The following is a 17899-nucleotide window of genomic DNA, read 5'->3' on the forward strand; positions in this document are numbered from 1 at the left end:
GGAGGAGAGGGAGTCGCAGCGGGCGTCCCAGATGCGGGCCGAGATGTTCGCCAAGGGCCCACCAGTGGCCCCTTACACCACCCAGTTCCTGATGATGAAGGACCACGTGGAGAGCCTGCAGGACATGAGCAAGCAGGATCTGATCCGTGAGTACATAGAGCTGGAGGAGTGCATAAGCCACATGGAGGAGGAGAACAACCACCTGAGGTCACAGCGGGCTGACCCCCCCAGGCTCCATGAACTGGAGATGGAGCTGGAGAAGCTCAAAGAGGAGAACCGGCGGCTGCGGAGGGAGCAGAGGGTGGCTGACCCTATGGGGCACTGATCCCCCCCCCCTGGACTCTGAGCACCAGTGCTACAGCATTTCAACAAATATAACTTTTTCTTTTTATGAATCTCCTGTGATTGTCACTTCAGAGCCATAACCTGCCCCTCCCACAGCGGGACACCTAGACGGCGGCACACAGACCCATTCGCTGTCTTCACACTGACTTCTGGTGACTCTGCAGATCGCACAAAGACTTGGGGACTGACCGGCGTGTGATCTGACGACCCGGTGGCATACCTGAGTCGGGAGCAGTTGCCAAGGGAGGTCAGTTACGCCAAACGGAGTTAACCTCGGACTAAAAGCTCTAAACCGGTCAACCCTACTGGACCAGGGAAGGTCCAACCGGGTTTGCCGGAGCAGGGAGAAAAAGGGGGGCCATTGTGAAGGACTTTTTGCCTATATGCTTCAGTCTAATTCTCTCCCTGCTATTTTAATGCTGTGGGTTAGAGGTAACAGGTGTTTTCATGTGTGACTCATCTCTCTCTGTAAAGACTGTTCATATGTTAAATAAGGCTAGCTTTTGAAAGGCCTTTAATTGTGTGATAACGCTGTCTACAACCTAGTGATGCTCAGAGGTGTCAAACTGGATGCAGATGAAACGTCTGCCTAGGAAACTCAAGTGTGTGAAGGTGGTTTGTTGTTATGCTGTTTAAGGAATGTGCAGTGATTAGACATGATAATTATCAGTCGGTGCCGACCTGTCTAGAATGTTTTAGTAATTAGCCTTAGTGTGTGATTAGGTGGAGTGGAGATCTCATTGTTGCTTGAATGTCTTGGACTGTATAAAAAGCTGAGAAGAAAACCATTAAAGTGTGTTGTTCCAGCAGTAAGCTTGGCATGTGTGGCTTATTGGGGCGACTCCAGGAATATTCCCCCTTGTGGAATATTGGGTGATTATCTTTATGGGAAGAAGGGAAGACTTTGACAGGGATATCATTCTAATACCGTCACACCCCCCCCCCCCCCCCTTTTTCCTCCTTCGCTCTCCCCTCTATTTTTTCCTCTCCCTGTCCTTTTTCTTCTTTACTTCTCCCCCTTTCTCTCCCCCCGTCGTCCCTTACCCCCTCTATTCCCCCATGGCAGCCCTATACCTTAGCGGTCTATCCCCTTTCATTCCATTTTACTTTACCTTATTTTTATAGAGATTCACTCACACTCCCCCTTGTCCGCCTGGAGGGGTATTTCTGTTGGCGGCTATGGTTCGCACAGTTGTTGCCATTCATCGGGTAAGCTACCCATTCTATTTTTGTTTCTACATGCTGTAATTTTCTTGAGTTATTTTTTGTATATGTTTTTATTGTATTATTTGCCTTATAGATTGGCTCTCCTGAGGAAGCGGGTGACCGCGAAACTAGTCGAGGCTCTGACCAATCTATCAATTGACAACTACAGATGCCCTCCGGGTGACCCCCAAGCATCCTGTTTTTTGTTTAATTTTAAGAATATTAATTGTATATTTGTTTTCACAATAAATCAATTATTTTTACATTATATTGTACTTTATTATTATCAGTACTGAGATAGTCCAGGAAAAACCCTTTCGAGTGGAGACGCTATAGGGTTAGCCTCAGCCACTACTCCCTTGTCCCCACCCCAACCCCTTTTAACATGTTTTTTGACAAAACGTGCATCTGCTACCCACATTTGGGATGCCATTAAGAACTAGTGGCACTGCAAGCGCAATTCTTGTTTTGGGAATGCTCACAGAAACAAGTTTTTGCATTCCTGGAATGAGCAGGTGTGAATGGGGCCAAAAGATTGTTATCCCAACCCGCATATGTTCCGTTTGGGATAATAGGCAATTATATGGACCGTAGACGCAAAGGCAAAGAAAACTTCGACATCGGAAGATGTCCCACAGTGCTATTCAGGCCCGTATTGGCCATAGTGCACACCGGGCACTTGCCTGGTGGGCGGGGGCCACTGGGCCGTATGGGCTGATCGTTGAGCCCGCGCCACTCACCTGGCCTCTCAGTGGTCGACAGGCAGTTCAGTTCAGTCGTCGGGGCTGGGGGGCGCAAACTAAAGATTAGCTGACCGTGACCATGATGAGGGAGGAGACGCTCGACCAGAAAGGGAGTGCAGCTCCGTGCGCCTGGATAGAAGGATCGGTGAGAGATTTAGAAGGATCAATCTGTACATTTTCCTCCTGCAGCTTTTGAATGCCCGCTTCACCTCTGCTCCCTCCCGCAGGCATTCAGAGGCTGCTCCTCCTATCCAGCTTCCTTCTGCTCTTCCTCTGGTGCTCTTAGTTTCCCCCCAGAGCCCCAATGCTCTCAGGACCCCCATCCTGTGCTCTGAGTTTCTCCCCCAGTGCTCTCAAGCTCCCCTGTACTCTTAGTTCCCCCCAGTGCTCTCTTTGCCCCCCTCAGTGTTCTCAGGCCCCCTTGTGCTCTCAGTTTCCCCCCAGTGCTCTCTGCCCTTCCCCCCTCCAGTGCTCTCGGGTCCCTGTGCTCTCCGGCCACCCCTGCGCTCTCCAGCCCCCCTCATGTTCTTTCAGGCTTCCCCAATGTTCTCTGCCCCCCCCATGCTCTCTGACTCCCCCCTTCTCTCCAGCCCCCCAAATTCCCTCTGACCTGGCCCCGTGCTCTCTAGTCCCCTGTGCTCTACGTCCCCCCTGTGCTCTACAAACCCCCCACGCTCTCCGCCCCCCCCAGTGCTCTCCGGTCCACCCAAAGTTCTCCATGCTCTCCAGCCCCCCCTCTACTCTTTCACTGGCCCCCTCACCCCCACAGCTTTTCCGGCTTCCCCCTCCTCTCTCCCACTGGCTGCTGCGGAAGGGGAATGCGGCCGGTACATATTTCATGGGCTGCTTAGTCTAAAATGCTCAGGCCTTTTTTTTTTTATTTCAGTCTGGGTCTGGTGCCATCAGAATTGAATTGGCAGAAACCAGTGAAACCCAGGTACACCCATCTACTGTCCAAAGAAGTGTGGTCAGAAGTGGTCTTCATGAAAGAATTGCAGCCAAAAAGCCAAACCTCCGGCATGGAAACAAGGCTAAGCGACTCAACTTTGTATAGAAACATATGAAATGGAGTGCAGAAAAATGGCAGCAGGTGCTCTGGATTGAGTCAAAATTTGAAATATTTGGCTGTAGCAGGAGGTATATAAGAAACACTACTTGATTAGAAAAAAATGTAAGTACCTTCGTTCTATTATATAGAAAAGTTGGATATTGTGGAGGCAATATGCACTTTCGTGGTACGGTATGAATTACAAAGTCAATATAGAGAAATTTGGAAAATGGCTCCAATAATAATAAAAATGATAAATTATCAATAAAAAATTACAAGTGCAGCTCCAAAAATTAGTGAGTGACTAATACAACTGTGAAAGAAATGTACAAAAGGGCGCAACAAGTGTAAATAATGTCCATATAAACACCAATAAATTATTAAAAAACGCAGATCCAAAAAAAGTTAAAATAATTGTAAATGTAGAACTTGTAGTGAGATTGCTGTGTTCCAGATTTAAGCTTCAACCACTGTGCTCTCAGAAAGTGCATTGTGCATGTTAAAGTGCTTTACCCGAAGTGACAATCAAAATGCGCTCACCAGATTTAAGCGGCCATAGTTAACCTTCAGGCATATAAAGATTCTCTCAGGATCCTTCATAATACAATCTCTCCCAAATAGGATCAATTCCCAGTAAATCCAACACAGATGGCTCCTTAGTCGAAAAACTGTGTTCCAAACTTTCAGGCCTGGTTCACACTGGTGCGTTTTGACATGCGATGTTGTACACTCAACATGTTTCGGGGTTACCCCCTTCTTCAGGAGTATAAGTCAGAAAAAGATCTACAAAAAAGCATATGAATCAGATATACGATAATAATATCAAAATATATACATAACTATTGACCAATCTTCAGGGTATATTGTCATGTATTGAAAGTAGAATACTGAGGTATAGACTAATCCATCTGATAGTGACCCCCAGGGCTTTTTTTTCAGGGGGAACTCAGTTCCACCACCTTTGGCTTAGACCCTTTGGTTCCTGCTCACCGCAATCACTTGTAAACACAGAAGTCTGGTTTCTGTGTTTACAAGTGACAGCTCTGCACTCTGTGTGTAACCCCCCTGAACTCTCTTGCGTGGGTATTGCTCACCCAGATAGACCCCTCTCACATGGCCTAGCAGCCAGAATGATGCAAGAACAGTATGAGAACAATCTCTGCCACAGACCGTCTGAGAACGAAAGATGGATAGCCAGGAATCCTCTGTCACAGGATTTAAGTCCCAAACTTCCAGCCTTATAGTAAAAGAGCCTTTAAGCCGACCTGGCGAACTGTAAGGCATATAGAGTTGTGGATCCCTTGTTAACGAAGTCTCAAAGTCTATCCCAAGACATTAGCTTGCTTCGCTTGGTCTCCTCCAGGGCAGTTCCTCCATCGGTCTCCTTCATTAAGCAGCTTCCTCCACTTGGAAAGACAGCTTGGGATCCCCTTCAGAATCATAGGCCCCAGTCAGCATAGCTGGGCCTACTCAATAGAGATGCAGCCTCGGACCAACGTGGTCCTGGGGCTGGATTTACACACACATACCTCGCGCCAGGAGGGCCACGAGGCGATGGACCCCGAAAAACGGCGTCTGCCCCTTAAGTATCCCTTCCCAGCATGCACAGCGGGGCACCACTCCCACTGGGCTGCTGCCGAGAAGGGTCACCTAATACACCATGGTTTGCCTGTATTCCAACATGGGCCTGAGGTGGTAACGCCACCTACAGGCAACAGGGGAAAGTCCTACCAAGCGCAACCATAGCCAGAACAGAGGCTAATTTCAATTGAATTTAATAAAGTCTGAGCCCACGATTGGCTCAGACGCCCTCTAAATTTAGCATAGCGCCCCAGTAATTGGGAGCAGGGCGCTACAGATGGAATTTTGAGCAATACAAACTCACCCACATAGCCAGCACCAAAAACTTGGGAATCTCGAGGCCAAAAAAGGCAATCTCCTGGGCGAGTGCAGAAATCAGGGAAGATTAAATTAAATAAACAAGCTGTTTTTTTTAAGAAAAAGGATGTATAAATAAATAAGCATAACGTGTGGTATCCTTGATTAATCAAGGACTCTATTTCAAATTTATTGTTGGTTAAGTAAACATTTTCTTTTTCAAAGAAACAGAGAAAATTAGAAAATGTTATATTTTGTATATATTTTGATGTTGTTATTATCGTATATCTGATTCATATATCCTTTTTTGTAGATCTTTTTCTGACTTATACTTCTGAAGAAGGGGGTAACCCCGAAACATGTTGAGTGTACAACGGCAAGATTAGTATCCGTACATCCAGTGCGGATTGACCATCTATATCTAATGTCTATTGTATGTCAGATAAATGGATGTTCCACATATAGCAGCATCCAATGTCTAGGATCTGTGGGCCAGATTCATAAAAGAGATACGACGGCGTATCTCCTGATATGCCGTCGTATCTCTGAGATACGATTGTCGTATCTATGCGCCTGATTCATAGAATCAGGTTACGCATAGATATCCCTAAGATCCGACAGGTGTAAGTGACTTACACCGTCGGATCTTAGGCTGCAATTCTAGGCCGGCCGCTAGGTGGCGATTCCATTGCGGTCGGCGTAGAATATGCAAATGACTAGTTACGCCGATTCACGAACGTACGCTTTGCCCGTTGCTGTAAATTTACGTTGTTTCCGTAGAGATACGCAGCGTAAAACTAAACCTGCCCTCCAGGTGGTCTAGCCAATGTTTAGTACGGCCGTCGTTCCCGCGTCAAAATTTGAAATTTCACGTCGTTTGCGTAAGTCGTCCGTGAATGGCGCTGGACGCCATTTACGTTAACGTCGAAACCAATGACGTTCTTGCGACGTCATTTAACACAATGCACGTCAGGAAATTTTAGGGACGGAGCATGCGCAGTACATTCAGCGCGGGATCGCGCCTAATTTAAATGGTCCCCGCCCCATTTGAATTAGGCGGGCTTGCGCCGGGCGGATTTACGCTACGCCGCCGCAAGTTTACAGGCAAGTGCTTTGTGAATCAAGCACTTACGCTGAAAACTTGCGGCGGTGTAACGTAAATGGGATACGTTACGCCGCCGCAGCGTAGGGCAATTCTATGTGAATCTGGCCCTATGTATTTTAGGCTGATTTTATTATATATATGATTTTGTAAAATAAATTTATATTTTTGTAAACTGACTTTGTAATTCATACCGCACCACAAGAGTCCATATTGCCTCCACAATATCCCACTTTTCTGTAGCAGGAGGTAGTTTATTCCTATAAGGGCTGGAAAGCAGTACAATAATGAGTGTCTGGAGGCAACAGTGAAGCATGGTGGAGGTTCCTTGCAAGTTCGGAGCTGTATTTCTGCAAATGGAGTTGGAAATTGTGTCCTCAATACTGAGAAATACAGGCAGATACTTATCCATCATTTCATACCATCATGGAGGCATGTGATTGGCCCCAAATGTATTCTTCAGTAGGACAACAACCCCAAACATACAGCCAATGTCATCAAGAACTTTCTTCAGTATAAAGAAAAACAAGGAGTCCTGGAAGTGATGGTTTGGCCCCCACATAGCCCCAATCTCAACATCATCGAGTCTGTCTTAAAATAAATGAATAGAGAGAAGGATTTGAGGCAGCCTACATTTAAAGAAGATCTGTGGTAGGTTCTCCGAGATGTTTGGAACAACCTACCTGCCCAGTTCCTTCAAAGACTGTGTGCAATTGTACCTAGAAGAATTTATGCTGTTTTGAAGGCAAAGGGTGGTCACACCTAATATTGATTTGATTTGTATTTCTCTTCTGTTCATATACTTTTAATTTTGTTAATTTAAAATAATTATATTAATACCTCTATTTCTGGGGACGTACTAAACTGTATGTTGGGATGGTTGGATTATTGAGAAACAACAGAGTGTAATAGGCGCCTGGCACCGTAATGCGTTCCACGCTGGAGCGCAGCGGGGCGACCACGCAATGACGTCATCGCCCGGCGCTGTGTGCGTTCCAGCCTGGAACGCGGAAGTGCCAAATGCAATCATCTGCATTCGGCACACATGCTGCTTGAGTATAAACAGTATGATACACGCCGTTCTATTATTGTCAGCCGTAGCTCGGTCATGCTACAATCCTACTGCCAGCGCTCTCCACGTTACAGATCAACCTTTATCAGGAATCTCCATGCCAAAATAGCCATCATGCTATCTTCCTCCAGACAACCATTCCTGCAGGCACCCTAAGAGGAATTCCTTGCTGACACCCTACACTATGGAATCCCTTGTCTCAAGCCCTGCAAACGGATAAGTAGTACATCTTTTACTTGTAGTGGTTAGGAAGATCTGCTACATAATGTGTTGTAAGGCAAATGCTATTTAACGTTGGCTCGTAAACTATCATCTTAACTTGGGACTCACTGTTGTGCTTTGGCTGTTTGCTGTGGAAACATCTTAAAGGAACATATACTTCCAATAAGCTGAGCTATATATGCCTCTCTTATGCACATACTAGTTGCTATCACTATTCATACTAACTACGTGCTTGACATAAGTTCTTAGGGCCAGATTCTCAAAGGCCTTATGATGGCGCAACGCCATTTGCGCCGTCGTAAGTCCTAATCTGGCCCGGCGTATCTATGCGACTGATTCTAAGAATCAGTTACGCATAGATATCCATTAGATCTGACAGGCGTAAGGCTCTTACGCTGTCAGATCTTAGATGTAATTTTTTTTCCCGCCGCTAGGTGTCGCCGACGTCGTTTTCCCAGTCGTCTATGCAAATGAGCTACTTACGCGAGATTCCCGAACGTACGTGCGGTCGACGCAGTGAATTTACGACGTTTCCGTTAGCGTAAACTTACCCCTGCTATATGAGGGGTAAGTTTACGAAGGTCCGTCGTATGCCATGTTAAGTTTGGCTGTCTGTTCAACGTCGTCTTTTTCCGTCGTTTACGTCGTTTTGCTAAGTCGTTCGCGAAGAGGACTTTACGTCAATAATATGTAAAAAGGTACTACAGCGCTATTACTAAAACCATATAAAATACTAAAGATAAGCTGCAGACACGTGAGGTGCACAAAACCAAAGTGAATAAATAAGAAAATATTGTGTTGCGCTGATAATCAAGTAAAAAATTGCATACATATATATATATATATATATACACACCATATACATAAATAAGAACCCCCTACACCTCAAATCAGGGAGGTATATGTGCAAAAGATAAACAAAAACCACTAAAAAACTATAATGTGAAAAAGTTCTAATAGAACCAGCAAAAATAGTTCATGGAAAAAACACAGTTCAGTACATAGGCTAATAGGAGACAGGTGTGAGATCCACAGTCCTCTGGTGTGCAGCTGTCATTATAAAAAAAAAAAAAAAAATATAAAACCTTTCCCTTCTGGACTCCTCGATTAAACACAGGATATCAGCCGCTCATAAGGAGAAAAGAAAGATATATGGTGCAAATAACGTAATAAAATGGGAAATGAACCCTGCAATACAATGATTGCACTCACGGAACCTCGATGGTAAAAAGGCTCAACTGCAATCAGTCATTGAACGCCGCTCAGTGCTACGATCTCCTCAGAAGGACGGATTCGACCGTCGATCGCGTCACTCGGCTTCTCCCCCACGCGTATCGTCAATAGCCACTTGACTTATTCATGGGTTGCCATGTGACCATGTCAGCAGTCTATTTATACAAGCTGACAATGGAGGCAAGAGCAGAGGGGTGGATCCTTCACATCATTGCCGGCTGACTGGTGCGCTTTAGCCACAACATTTTAATGTGATCTTTACAAGCAAATAAAATACATATATACGAGACCATTTGGAACAAATTAAATGTTAAAATACATTATAAAATTCATTTATGAAACCTTCATTATGAACAACTAATAGCCTATACACGTCACTGCCTCCAGTGGTGAGAAGAATAAATACACCTAATATTACTCAACCACTTTCAAAAATAAATAAAAGAAGGCATAGATAATCACCCCCCCTAGTGGGTGATAGTAATATTACAAGAATTACTATAGACATGACATACAATGGAAGGGGATAAAAATCCCCCATACTGGTGAATCTTCACCAAAAAAAACACTTCATCAGCTGATCAATAGGTTATAATAATAAACCCAGTCCATAAGATTATTAAAAAATATTAATAACAATATATAATGATAAAAATATATTGATAAAAATATATATATTGATAACAAATATATATATATATATATATATATATATATATAATATAAAAAATCTATATATATGGATAAAAATATAAAAATGTATATAAAATGCCCCTAATTAGAAATCTGCGATGAAGCAATTGAGGTCAAACTCGATGTTAAGGCCATTAGGTGCCAGGGTAGCCATCTCGTGAATCCACCGAGATTCACATTTACTCAGCTCCCTGACTTTGTGACTCCCCCTCCAGTGGGGTATATACTTGTCTATGGCCCAAAATTTTAAACCTCTTGGATCATTATTATGACATTGTTTGAAGTGTCGTGAGACATTATGTTCATCACAACCTTTTTCAATGTTTTGTACGTGCTCCCTAATCCTTTTCCACATGGGTCTCTTAGTGCGTCCCACATACTGCAAAGAGCATGGGCACTGGAGCACATACACCACCCCCTCAGTCCTGCACGTTATTAGCTCTTTTATTTTATAGTCTTTTTTGGTCACATTAGATGAAAAACTGGAACATTTTTGGCCATTTTGATTTGTCTTCCTACATGCAAAACAGCGTTTGCAAGGGAAAAAACCTTTTCCTTGCCAAAAAGTCAAAACCTCCTTTTTATTTGGGGGGTCTGGGACACTTTTTGCAACTAGATCCCTTAAAGTGGGAGCTCTTCGATACACAACTTTAGGTGCGACAGGCAATACATCCTGGAGCTGCCTGTCAGCTTTTAAAATCGGCCAATGTTTCCTGAATATTGATTCTAGTTGCCTGTGTTGTACATTGAAATTTAGGATGATAGGTATTTCTTGTTCCACTTTTGCAAACTTTTTGACGCTCACATCGGCGTCATTGACGTTTTCCGTCGTGAGCTGGAGCATGCGCACTGGGCTATTTTAACACCCTGCGCGTGCGCAGTTTGATCGGCGCAGGGGCGCGCTTAATTTAAATACAAGTCGCCCCCTTTCAATTACGCAGCCTTACGCCGGGCCATTTACACTACGCCAACGCAAATTACAGAGCAAGTGCTTGGAGAATACGGCACTTGCTCCAGTAATTTGCGGCGGCTTAGTGTAAATGGCTTACGCTACGCCGCCGCGGAATCTACAAGAATCTGGCCCATATTTGTTAAAGGGCCCTTGCCCCAAGTTACTGAACATGTTTGCTCCAACTTTTCTATGCTAAGGGTTGGAGGTAATACATACCTACTCCCTTAGTGGCCTAATGCACTACTGTATCTTTAAGTGATATGATGTAGAGAACCCCCAAACTCCTGTTTGTGTGTTGTGACGCCTAGGGTCCAATACTGATAATCATTTGCATACAGTTGTGCAATCGTATTTTTTAACGCTAGGCTCTGGTCGCATGTTGTAATGCGATCACCCCTATAAGCTCAATGCATTCCTTTATGTGAGAGAGAGAGATGTAGAGTGACGCCTGGGGTCCAATACTGAATTCTCACATAGAGAAGTGCATTGAAATTCCTTGCTAGCCGCAGTTGTGGTTCACTCCCGTTCACCAGAGCTGTTACACAGACTAATTACCATATTATATGTGTATAAAGGACATCTAGTGAGAGTTCTGAGTATTGCAGCCAATAATCCCATCATCCCAATATGCATTTTATTACGTCCCCTATTTCTGAAAGCATTGTTAATTTACAGCATTTGTTCACACCTGCCTAAAATTGTGCACAGTACTGTATGTGAACCTAGGCTTAGTGCCAGTTTACACCACAAAAATGCACTCCAGATACGTTCAATCAATTTTTGCTTACAGTTCACACCACACACAGTTCCATTGCATTTTTGATACAATTTGCTAAGTTCCAGTACAGTTCTGTGCAGAAAAAATGCAACATGCTTTGCTTTTTTTTTCTGCACCGGAAACTGACTGGAACTGACTGCATTGGTGTAAACTAGAACCATGGAAAACACTGTGCATGCATTTTTAGTGCAGAAAAAAGCGCACAGAACTGCATTTGGTGTGAACTAGCACTTAAGCCCTGTACACATGGGCCAGAATCTGACGAGATTCTTGGCAAGATTCTCTTGTCGGCCGAGTGTACACACACTCAATTCAAAAGAACCGCCGTTCTTTTGAACGGCACGAACGCGGTGACGTCATCGATTACGACGAGCATTCGCTTGTCACAACGATGCCGTCGCTGCCATCTTGCTTCACCCTACCTATTCCTTAGAAGCTACCACGCATGCATCAAAGTCATTTCGAGCATGCGCGGGTTTCCACGGCGACAGGTAAGTATACAGAAGCTCGGGTTTCTCGGCAGGAATTCTGGGCAGTTTTCTTGACGAGAAACCTGAAAGCCTCGTACACATGCACGGTTTACTCTGCAAGAAAGTTCTGCCAGCAGTTTTCTTGCTGGTTCTTGCCGAGAAAACCATGCGTGTGTACGAGGCTTTAGAGAGGAACTTCACCCCTCCTCTTTTTTTGCCACATTCACGCAGACATTTAATAGCTCTAAAGCATAAAATGGAGCTGCAGGTGCCACATAAAGCCGCCAATACAAGGGGATGGCTGTATGCTGCTGTACTCATGTAAACACTAAGCACTTCTGCATTAGGGTTCACCCATGAATGTATGCGTCAAATTACCCCAATGCAAAAGTGGAAATTTTTTACTTTAATGCAAGGAATGCATAAAGCAATGTCCAAAGTCCGGCCCGCGGGCCAATTGCGGCCCCCCTGGTGATTTAATAAGACCCTCCTGGGGATTTGGATATATATATTGTTTGTGGCCCCCAGGGCCAAAAAGATATATACCGTATTTATCGGCGCTGCCTCAGAGGGGACAGGGAGGGGGCGGGACGAGCACCATCAGATTACATGAAGAGAATCTCCTGTTTACTCAGCTGCGTCTGTAATAGGAAGTCCAGTCTCTTGGGATGCCATTGGATGACTGTTCTGTCTATCATAGGAGGCGGGACTTTGTATTTAAGAGGTAACCGGTTTGTAATCTGTCAGCACTCACGCCCCCCCTCCCTGTCCCCTCCGAGGCTGCAGATGGGCATCAATCAGGCTACACTGATGGCAATGGTAAGCCTGTGCGTGTTATACGCTGATAAATACGGTATATCCAAATAACACACCCAAGCTCATCCTTGGTCCTGAGCAGCGCTCGGAAATTCGTTGGGGTCACAAAAGAGATATATACAGTATATCCAAATAACACGCCCAAGCTCATTTCTTCACCACACAAAGCCACAAAGGCAAGAGAATTCTTGTTGGGCGGTTTATTAGTTGCTCGGACGAACAGACCGAATTTTATTGGTTCAAAGAATGTCAGGCAAAATGGTCGGCCCTCACGCATGTTCACTTCATCAAATCTGGTCCTCTTTGAAAAAAGTTTGGACACCCCTGGCATAAAGGTAAAAAATGTTTTGACTTTAGGAATACTTTAAAGTGGAGTTCCACCCATAAATATAACATTACATCAGTAGTTTTAAAAAAATGTCATTAGTGCTTTAAGAAAGGAATTTTTTTTTTTTAGATGCCTTCAAAGTGTTGTTGCTAGGCAGAATAGTTAATCTTCCCTCTTCCTGCACCTAGGTGCTTAAGCTTCCTAACCTACACCGCACAGACTCCTGGGAATGTAGTGGGTGTAACTTTCCAGGAGTCTGTGCATTCCCCAGTCTCGAAGAATCATGTGACTTGGACAGTACAGGTGCTGAAACCTGATCTGAAACCTATTACACTGCTTGTGCAGCACTGAGCATGTGCAAAATCTGCAAGGCTGAAATCCAGGAAGTCATACAGTCTGGCTTCATGATGCCCACACTTAAGATGGCCCCAGTCAATTTCTATTTTATAAAGTGTCTAAATGCTGTAACAACCTAACAAAACGGACCTTAGTTTACAGACTAACTTTACTAGAATACATTAAGCTTGTGTATTACAGGGGTATTTATATTTAAAAAGTGAAATTGTGGCCGGAACTCCGCTTTAACATGTATTGCCAGCACCTCAGGCACAAGAAAGCATCTTGGATTTTGTGCATGAACAGAAGGTGGAGATAGAGACCAGCAGGATCATCAAGGTTTTTTGTAGCCTACAGAAAATGAATTCCATAGTGACTGAGTGAGTATGAACAGCATGTAATGATTTTATTATGTGGGTGACACTTTAAGGGTACTCTCCCTACCTGTTATTAAAGAGCAGCATGTTTTGCCTGTGGGTCAGGAATGTGCACCATTTTGCAGGCGTTTCAGGCTTACCAATTTAGTTTGCCAGATAGTAATTGTCGTGGCTAATTGTTAGAAGATCCACTGATTTTCCTGTAACTCGGGAATTGCTGCACTTCACTCTTCTGTCACTAGGTGGCATTGTAGCTGGTGATATTAGATAATACATTTTAATGCATTTCCTCAAAATAGTTACCACTTTGAAAAATACATTCAAAGGCTTGTTCATGCCAGCATGCAAGTGAAAACACGTGCACACTGGTGTACATTGTGTAAGAGGGTAAGGAGCCGTGCAATGTATTCATACCTCCCAACTGTCCCTGATTTCGAGAGGACTGTGCCTTTTTCCCTCTTTCCTCCTCATTTGTCCATCATTTTTGTCTGATCTCTATAGTTGTATATAAAATTAACTTTATCTTTCAAGAAGTGTTTCCCAGTGTTTCCCAGTGCTAAATATTTCATCTAATTTCTAAAATGCTGCATTTGTACATTTCCAAAGCCAGTATAAACGAAAAGTAGTGGTAAAAATAAAGCACTTGTGGGTTTAACTAATATTTTTTCGGTCTAATTTTCCTTTAAGGGGACGTGGCAGGGTGTGTCCTAAGCCTACATTCTGTTGCTAATAAGTTTAACTCGTTCCCATCTTAAAAAGTTGTGAGGCATATGTTGTTGCACGGTTGAGTTATTTTTTTTTTTTTGCACCCTCTCAGTTAATGCTTGCAGGCTAGGTAGAATGAAGGTAAATGTAGTTTATTTTGGGCTCTGCTGTAGTCAGTGAAGTTTGGTTTGATTGATTTGGTCTGGGTTCTGTAGCTGCAGGTTTGCCTCTCTCCCTCCATCTTTCCAGAATGTGCTGTAACATAGTGGGTGGAGAGAGTAAAGCCTGAGCTTGTCATGTATACAGCCTCAGCCAATCCCTGGTCAGGAGAGTGACCAGCAGGGGCTGTGGGGTGTATATAAGGTCTGGAGCCAGAAGCAGCAGGGTCCTTTGCCTGCTGGAGAGTGACCCAGCCTGGAAGTGCTGTTAAACCTTCCAAGGCACTTGAGAAACTGCAGGAAAGGGGTTCTAGCTCAGGGAAGAGCCGAAGAACCATTTACATGCTGCAGGAACAGTTGGAGCAAACTCTAGGAAGGATTTGGCCTGGAGGCTCACAGTACAGTGTTGGCTGATATTGGAAGAAGGAGTCCCTGTATGCAGTGGCACAGTGAGTAGAGGCCTGAGAGAAATCCTGGGGAGAGATGGTTACTGTTGTGCTCTTTTTTTTGGAGAGAGACTCTTCCAGATTCTGCCGACCAGGGCTGTTTCCACTGTGGAAGCCCTCTGTGCTAAATTGTTCACGTTTTCTACCTGGAAAGCTTTTTCTGCAGAAGTTAAGGCTCCATGTACACGGGACACTTTTACAACTGCTCCTCCACGGTTTAGGAGATATATTGGCAAAAGAGACGGGTATCGCTGTCTACGGTGAATGCGCCATAGACAACAGTGCAGGCGCACTTTAGAAATGACGATTGTGCCATTTCTAAAGGAGATCGTGCCATTTGCAGTGACATCACAGCGCCGGAGCCGCGATACCCGGAATGAAGAAGGTGAAAGATGGATGCTTTGTGGAGGCGAAGAAATCAGGGACATTGCAGGCTTTGGTTTCAGGTTAGTGACACATAATGGCATTATGCTTTACCTTCGTAGAGAAACAAAGAGAAAGTAAAACCCATTAGGTTTTACTTCCTCTTTAACTTTTGCAGAAAAAGCTTTCAGTGTAGAAAATGTGAACAATTTAGAACAGAGGGCTTCCACAGTGGTCCCCAGAGAGCCCCCCTTACATCAAGGTCCCAAGAGAGCCCCTCCTTACATAAGGGTCTCCAGAGAGCCCCCCTTACATCAGGGTACCCAGTGATCATCCTCCTTACATCAGAGACCTCAGAGAGCTTCCCCCTTGCATCAGGGTCCCCATAGAGCTCCCCCTTACATCAGGGTCCCCAGAGAGCCTCCCCTTTACATTAAGGATTTCAGAGAGCCCCTACTTACTTTAGAGTCCCCAGAGAGCCTCCCCCTTACATTAGGGTCTCCAGAGAGCCCCTTTACATCAGCAGCCTCAGAGAGCCCCAGTCTTGCATCAGGGTCCCCAGAGAGCCCCTCCTTAACATCAGGGACCCCAGAGAGCCTCCTCCTTACATGAGATTTCTTAGAGAGACTCCCCCTTGCATCAGGGTCCCCAGAAAGCCCCTCCTCACATCAGGTTCCCCAGAGAGCCTCCCCCTTACATCAGGTTCCCCAGAGAGCCCCCCTTACACCAGAGAGCCCCCCTTACATCAGAGTCCCCAGAGATCCTCAGTCTGGCATTACGGTCCCCAGAAAGCTCCCCTTACATCAGAGTGCCCAGAGAGCCTCCTCCTTACACCAGAGACCTCAGAGAGCTCCCCCTTGCATCAGGGTTCCCAGAGAGCTCCCCTTACATCAGGGTCCCCAGAAAGCTTCCCCCTTACATCAGGTTTCCCAGAGAGCCCCTACTTACTTTAGAGTCCCCAGAGAGTCTCCCCCTTACATCAGGGTCCCCAGAGAGCCCCCCTTTACATCAGGGTCTCTAGAGAGCCCCCCTTACATCAGAGTCCCCAGAGAGCCGCAGTCTTGCATCAGGGTCCCCAGAGAGCCCCTCCTTACATCAGGGTCCCCAGAGAGCCTCCTCCTTACATCAGAGAGCCTTCCCATTGCATCAGGGTCCCCAGAAAGCCCCTCCTTACATCAGGTTCCCCAGAGAGCCTCCCCCTTACATCAGGGTCCCCAGAGAGCCCCTCCTTACATCAGGGTCCCCAGAGAGCCCCCCTTACTTTAGAGAGCCCCCTTACATCAGGGTCCCAAGAGAGTCCCTCCTTACATCAGGGTCCCCAGAGAGCCTCCCCCTCACATCAGAGTACCCAGAGAGCCTCAGTCTTGCATTAGGGCCCCCAGAGAGCACCCATTACATCAGGGTCCCAAGAGAGTCCTTTCTTACATCAGGGTCCCCAGAGAGCCCCCCTTTACATCAGGGTCTCTAGAGAGCCCCCCTTACATCAGAGTCCCCAGAGAGCCGCAGTCTTGCATCAGGGTCCCCAGAGAGCCCCTCCTTACATCAGGGTCCCCAGAGAGCCTCCTCCTTACATCAGAGAGCCTTCCCATTGCATCAGGGTCCCCAGAAAGCCCCTCCTTACATCAGGTTCCCCAGAGAGCCTCCCCCTTACATAAGGGTCCCCAGAGAGCCCCTCCTTACATCAGGGTCCCCAGAGAGCCCCCCCTTACTTTAGAGAGTCCCTCCTTACATCAGGGTCCCCAGAGAGCCTCCCCCTCACATCAGAGTACCCAGAGAGCCTCAGTCTTGCATTAGGGCCCCCAGAGAGCCCCCATTACATCAGGGTCCCAAGAGAGTCCTTTCTTACATCAGGGTCCCTAGAGAGCCTCCTCCTTACATCAGAGCCTTCTCATTACATCATAGTTACATAGTTAGTCAGGTTGAAAAAAGACAAAAGTCCATCCAGTTCAACCACAAAAAAATAAACAAACAAAATAAAAAACATAGTACAATCCCATACAGTGTTGACCGTAAAGTGAATAACTCAACACCAAGTTCACTATATGGACCCCTTATATATTTGTACATGTGGATCATATCCCCTTATTCTCCTCTTCTCAAGAGTGAATAAATTTAGTTCTTCTAATCTTTCCTCATAGCTGAGCTCTTATCAGTTTGCTTGCCCTTCTCTGCACTTTCTCCAGTTTCCCGATATCCTTTTTGAGAACTGGTGCCCAAAACTGAACTGCATATTCCAGATGAGGTCTTACTAATGATTTGTACAGGGGCACAATGATATTTCTCTCTCTGGAATCCATACCTCTCTTAATACAAGAAAGAACTTTGCTTGCTTTGGAAACCGCAGCTTGGCATTGCATGCAGTTATTGAGCTTATGATCAGCCAAAACCCCCAGATCCTTCTCCACTACGGATCCCCCCAGTTGTACTCCCCCTAGTATGTATGATGCATGCATATTCTTAGCCCCCAAGTGCATAACTTTACATTTATCAACATTAAACCTCATCTGCCACATAGTCGCCCAATTAGACAGAGCATTGAGGTTGGCTTGTAAATTGGAGACATCAGAGTCCTCAGAGAGCCTCCTCATTACATCAGAGTCCTCAGAGAGCCTCCCCTTACATCAGAGT

At 45.4% G+C, this 17899-nt stretch overlaps 1 long non-coding RNA gene across 1 annotated transcript; it reads left to right on the top strand.

Moving 5' to 3' along the window:
• The first annotated feature begins 1341 nt into the window (after positions 1-1341).
• LOC120942656 lies at positions 1342-1819 on the top strand. Its single transcript, XR_005750223.1, has 2 exons — positions 1342-1554; positions 1646-1819. It is a non-coding gene; the product is annotated as an uncharacterized LOC120942656 (long non-coding RNA).
• The last annotated feature ends 16080 nt before the right edge of the window (positions 1820-17899 follow it).

This window comes from Rana temporaria, chromosome 6 (genome assembly GCF_905171775.1).
Source record: "Rana temporaria chromosome 6, aRanTem1.1, whole genome shotgun sequence".
Taxonomy (NCBI): domain Eukaryota; kingdom Metazoa; phylum Chordata; class Amphibia; order Anura; family Ranidae; genus Rana; species Rana temporaria.